The 6,186-nt window shown below is 40.2% G+C and overlaps 1 non-coding gene across 1 annotated transcript; it reads left to right on the top strand.

Moving 5' to 3' along the window:
• Positions 1-3,181: 3,181 nt before the first annotated feature.
• Trnaa-agc lies at positions 3,182-3,254 on the top strand. Its single transcript has one exon. It is a non-coding gene; the product is annotated as a tRNA-Ala (tRNA).
• Positions 3,255-6,186: the final 2,932 nt, after the last annotated feature.

The following is a 6,186-nucleotide window of genomic DNA, read 5'->3' as shown; positions in this document are numbered from 1 at the left end:
TAATTTATATGAAGGCTGCTTGGAGAAAACCTTTAACAGTTTCACAAAGGTTATTAATCCTCAGAGCAATCCTTGGAAGTTGGTAGCAAAAATAAATTACTGAGGCACAAAACATCCTTGAAATAAATACTTTCTCATTAAATGTAAGTTCAGTAAAGTGGTGTAGCTATGGTAGAAAGCAGTTTGACAGTTCCTTTATAAGCTAAAAGTAAAATTACCACATGAGTCAGCAATTACACTATTGGTTAGACTCCAAAAAATGAAAACAGGTGTTTAAATAAAAACTTGTGTACAATTGCTTATAGAAATACTACCTACAATGGCCAAAATGAACACAACCCAAATTCCATGATGAATGGATAAGCAAAATGCGATAGATCCATGCAAAACTCTAAAATAAATGAAGTATTGATGTAACATAAATGAAACTTAGGAATATTATACTAGTAGGGAAAAAAAGCCTGAAAAAAACTTATGCTTCCACTTATATGAAATACCCAGAATCGACATTGCAGAGAGATAGAAAAGTAGCTTGGTGGTTGTCAGGATCTGAGGGTAAAGGACAATGAGGTGAGTGTGACAGATGTTTGGCTTCATCTGAAGTCTGTGAGTACGTCCTGAAATAATATTGATGTCTCCACAATGGTATGAAATATTAATGGTGACTCGTGTGTTAAGGTGCAGACTCTGATGCTCTATGGGGTATAGTTACAACTCCTCTAAAACCTAAGGAAGAAATTTTAAGCACCCTCTTGCTTCCCTTTGGTCCTTAGGTTCCAGGGGAATACATAAAAGTCGTCTTAACTCCTTTTCTGTTTTCTTTACAGGACTGAAGATCACCGAGCTCTTAGACCAAGCCTACTCTGAACTCTTCTAGCCCCAGGGCAGCTCAGCTGCTTGGGGATCACTCCCAGTGCTATGGACAGCACATTGTGTCTGTGTTTGCTGACCTTTCTTGCTTGCTTCATCATCAGACTCACCTCCTTGCTTGCTCTCAGGTGCTCCTTGTATCCTGCTTTGGCCCACGGGAGGATTTTTCAGAACTGCTCTACCTTGGGTAAAAGTGTAAAACAAAAGTATGCAAGTATTAATACCTCCCACATCCTGTAAGACAAAAATCAAAAAGAAGGCTTTTCCAGCATTAACTCCTCATTAAAGATGTTAATACCTATATTTATTTCCCTCTGTTTCTCACAAGCAGATGCTTCAATCTGTGCAATTACTCTAGATTATACCAAGTGTACCCAAAATAAATACACAGAAATAGTAAATACACACATTTTCATGTACTCTTCTCAAATATGTTTAGTTTGTTATTTGAAGGAATTTATAGGACTGTTCTCAAAATAACTAGATGTCTGCCTAAATTGAACTAATCTCTATATCTCTCTGTTATGTTCTACATAGGCACCAGTCTAGGGATTTCTATACAAAGAAATTCCCAGTTTCTCCTGCCTTTCTTAACTGTGAAAGTAGCATCATGATGATTACTTCATCTTTTGATTATTATGGGGGAAAAAAATCAATGATTGACCTCAATTTTTTAAAGAGATATGTTGCACTTTCTTCCTCTGTTAATGACAAGAAAGAGCCCCTCTTCAAAAAGGTAAGGATCCAGTTTGCTATTCCATCTATCCAGTAAGACTGCATTTGTGATCCATGAATTCATTGATCCATCCAAACAGTGTCCCTGAAGGATGATGAAAGAGACAGTTTCAACTACACCTATGTTTATCCTCCCAGATGGAAAAAAAAAAAAATCAGAACAAAAAATCAAAAACCATACAAAATATATTAAACTAACAAAAGTCCATGATCTCTGAAATGTGGAAAATAAGCATGGTAATCCTTACTTACAATAAACTCAATAACACCTCGAGTCATTTCCAGGCTTTCTGACACATGGGAGGAGCCTGATAGAAGTGATGGAGTTGACTGCGTGATGAGAGCTAGGTTGAAGATCAAAGGACAGGGTACCAGGAAGGTGGGAAATATACAGAAAGAGACTATATTTTCAGAACATCCTTCTTGGTTTTCACCAGAAGACTTATCAGTAGATCCATGTAACAAAATTACCCATAAGCATGGGGCTATCTGAAAGGATTAATGCTGGTGTTCACAGAGGACTACAAAAAACATCTCCCTCAACAGCCATACCAGAAAACTTCACAAGACAGTACTCAAAAGTAGAGAGTACTCAGAAGGTTCCTCAGTAGCTTGGAATAATTGTCTCTAGACTTAATACCATTTTTGCCTCATCTAACAAACCTTAAATACAAGATATAAAATAATGAAATGGCTTCTAACCAGTGCTACTGTATCTTGGGGAATAATTCAATGATATTCATAGAAGCCTACAGAGAAAGAGAGAAGGGGGAGCAAGTCTGGCAGGTAAGAAAGTGAAATTTATGCCGTCTAGCATAATTAAATATTCTAAGAATAGCAATAAGTAGAAAAATTATTCATTATGAGAAGAAATGTTAATCAATTGAACCCAATCCAGGGCAAAGATTTTAGAATTAACAGATAAGCACTTTACAACAAGCATTACAAATGCACTTGTTATCATTCACATCTGAAGTGCCTGCCACAGCCTTATGTTCTGAGTGTCTGGTGCGGGGTTGGGGGTGTCTCTGCAGCCTTCAAGGGCGGCCAAGTGATGAGCTGAGGGAGGCATGAACTTCGGCACAACATTCGGCAGCTGATGTTGCTTCGAGCTTCAGGAGGAATGAGACAAGAAGTTCCCAGAAACACGAAGCAAAATCACATTATTAGAAAAATAAAAACTTTCACAAGAAAACAGTATGCATCGTGGTCTATTGCTTGACTCAGCAGGTAGTAATAGTAAAACTTGTAAATGTAAACATAAGGAGGAAATTTACCATACTCAGAAGACTGAAGGTGTCTGAAAGAGCAAGTATAAGAAAGTTAAAACATCCTAAATATAACACCAGTAGCACAGACACTGAGGGAAACAATCAATCAATGGGACCTCTTGAAACTGAGAAGCTTTTGTTGAGTAAAGGACACAGTCAACAAGACAAAACAACAGCCCACAGAATGGAAAAAGGTCTTCACCAAACCCACATCTGACAGAGGACTGATATCCAGATATATAAAGAACTCAAGAAATTAGACATCAAAATGCCCAACAGTCCAATTAAGAAATGGGCTATAGGGGTTGGGGATTTAGCTCAGTGGTAGAGCATTTGCCTAGCAAGCACAAGGCCCTGGGTTCGATCCTCAGCTCCAAAAAAAAAAAAAAAAAAAAAAAAAAAAAAAAAAAAAAAAAAAAGAAAGAAAGAAAGAAAGAAAAGAAAAAAGAAATGGGCTATAGAACTAAACAGAATTCTCAACAAGAGGAAGCTCAAATGGCTGAAAGACATTTAAGGAATTGCTCAGCATCCCTAATCATCAGGGAAATGCAAATCAAAACAACTCTGAGATACCATCTTACACCTGTCAGAATGGCTAAGATCAAAAACACTGAAGACAGCTTATGCTGGAGAGGATGTGGAGCAAGGGAAACTCTCCTCCACTGCTGGTGGGAATGCAAGCTTGTACAGCCACTTTGGAAATCAATATGATGCTTTCTTAGAAAATTAGGAATCAATCTCCCCCAAGACCCAGCTATACCACTCTTGGGCACATACCCAAGAAATACTCAATCATACCACAAGGGCACTTGCTCAGCTATGTTCATATCAGCATTGTCTGTAATAGCCAGAACCTGGAAACAACCGAGATGCCCTTCAACTGAAGAATGGATAAATAAAATGTGGTACATATACACAATGGAGTACTATTCAGCAGAGGAAAACAATGATATCATGAGGTTTGCAGGCAAATGGATGGATCTAGAAAAAATCATCCTAAGTGAGGTAACCCAGACTCAGAAAGACAAACATGGTATGTGGGTAGATGTAAAACAAAGATGACTAGATGCTACTCACAACTCTAGGGAGGCTACCTAGAAAACAGGACCCCAAGAAAGACACGGGGATCGCCCAATGACAGAGAAATGGATGAGATCTACATGAACAAACCGGACGTGAGTGGGGGTAATGAAGGGCAAGGTTCGAGGGAAAGAGAGCTTAGAAGAGTGGGAGTTCCCAGCTGGATCGAGAACAGAGAGGGAGAACAAGGAATAGGAGACCATGGTAAATGAAGACCACATGGGGATAGGAAGAAGCAAAGTGCTAGCGAGGTCCCCAGAAATCCACAAAGATACCTCCACAATAGACTACTGGCAATGGTCAAGAAAGCCCGAACTGACCTACTCTGGTGATAAAAGGCCAAACACCCTAACTGTAGTGCTAGAAATCTCATCCAGTGACTGAGGGAAGCGGATGCAAAGATCCACGGCCAGGCCCCAGGTGGAGCTCCAGGAGTTCAATTGGTGAGAAAGAGGAGGGATTGTATGAGCGAGAAGTATTGAGACCAAGATGGGGAAAAGCACAGGGACAAATAGCCAAACTAGTGGAAACACATGAACTATGAACCAATAGCTGAGAAGCCCCCAACTGGATCAGGTCCTCTGGATAAGTGAGACAGTTGATTAGCTTGAACTGTTTGGGAGGCCCCCAGGCAGTAGGACCAGGACCTGTCCTTAGTGCGTGTGCTGGCTGTTTGGAACCTGGGGCTTATGCAGGGACACTTCACTCAGCCGGGGAGGAGGGGACTGGACCTGCCTGAACTGAATCTACCAGGTTGAACTGAATCCACAGGGGAGTCTTTACCCTGGAGGAGATGGGAATGGGGGGTGAGCTGGGGGGAAGGTGAGGGATGGGAGGAAGACAGGGGAATCCATGGCTGATATGTAAAATTAAATTAAATTATAAAATAAAAAAATTAAATTAAAAAAATTAAATTGTTCAATATTTTGGCTTTCAAAAAAAAAAGAAAGCTAAAACACCCAAGTCTCTGGTGTCATGGCTGGAATGCATAAGCTCTAGAGTCAACAGAATAAAGAAGCATTTACAAGATCAAAAAACAGAAAGTACTTCCTTTGTTTGGGTGAGGGGACATCCCATCAAAAGACCAAAAAGCATTTTGTTTAAGAATTGTTTTATTACAGTGTTTATATGAAAGTTTGGTCATAACAAAAGCTCAATTTTAAGGTAGTTTTGAAATATCTGCACTAGCTGCTCAGACATAATCTAACCCAGAAATCGTGGTTTTGCAAAGCTTGTTGTGGTTGACCAATCTGATTTTATTCCTTTATACAAGCAAAGTGTGTTTGCTACCAACTCCCTTAGCACTAAGGGAGTTTTCCGCTGCCATATCACTTATCACATTGTATTATCATTCCCTCCTGATCTGATCCTCTTCCCCTGCTACTTACTAAGATACAAGATCCATGAGAGCTACGGCCCCATTTTACCTATTGGTTGTCTCAAATAGCATCCACCAAGATGTTTATTTCAAAGTCAACACCAAATACATACCTAGAACAGTGAGAAAGAAAAAGAGAGAGAGAGAGAGAGAGAGAGAGAGAGAGAGAGAGAAAGAGAGAGAGAGAGAGAGAGAGAGAGAGAGAGAGAGAGAGAGAGAGAAAGAAAGAAAGAAAGAAAAAGAAAGCCGGGCTGTGGTGGTGCATACCTTTTTCCCAGCATTCAGGAGGCAGAGGCAGACAGATCTCTGTGAGTTCCAGGCCAGCCTGATCTACAGAGTGAGTTCCAAGACAGGCTCCAAAAGCTACACAGAGAAACCCTGTCTCAGGGGGGGAAAAAGCAGAAAGAAGAAAGGGAGGGGGGGAAATGTCTTAGTTAGGGTTTCTACAGCTGTGAAGAGACACCATGACCACCACAACTCTTATAAAGAAAAACATTTAATTAGCGTGGCTTGCACAATTTAGAGTTTTAGTCTGCTGTGGATATCGCTCTATATAAATAAAACACTGATGTCCAGTGACCAGGCAGGAAGTATAGGCGGGACAAGGAGAGAGGAGAATTGGGGAAATAGGAAGAACGAGGGGAGTCACGGCCAGCCACCACCAGGAGAAGCAGCATGTAAAGACACCGGTAAGCCACAAGCCATGTGGCAAGGTATAGATTTATAGAAATGGGTTAATTTAAGATATAAGAACAATTAGCAAGAAGCCTGCCATGGCCATACAGTTTATAAGTAATATAAGCGTCTGAGTGATTATTTTATAAGTGGATTGTGGGACTGCAGGGCTTGGTG

Source organism: Peromyscus leucopus, chromosome 20 (genome assembly GCF_004664715.2).
Source record: "Peromyscus leucopus breed LL Stock chromosome 20, UCI_PerLeu_2.1, whole genome shotgun sequence".
Lineage (NCBI taxonomy): Eukaryota > Metazoa > Chordata > Mammalia > Rodentia > Cricetidae > Peromyscus > Peromyscus leucopus.
This window is presented reverse-complemented; position numbering and strand designations above follow the sequence as displayed.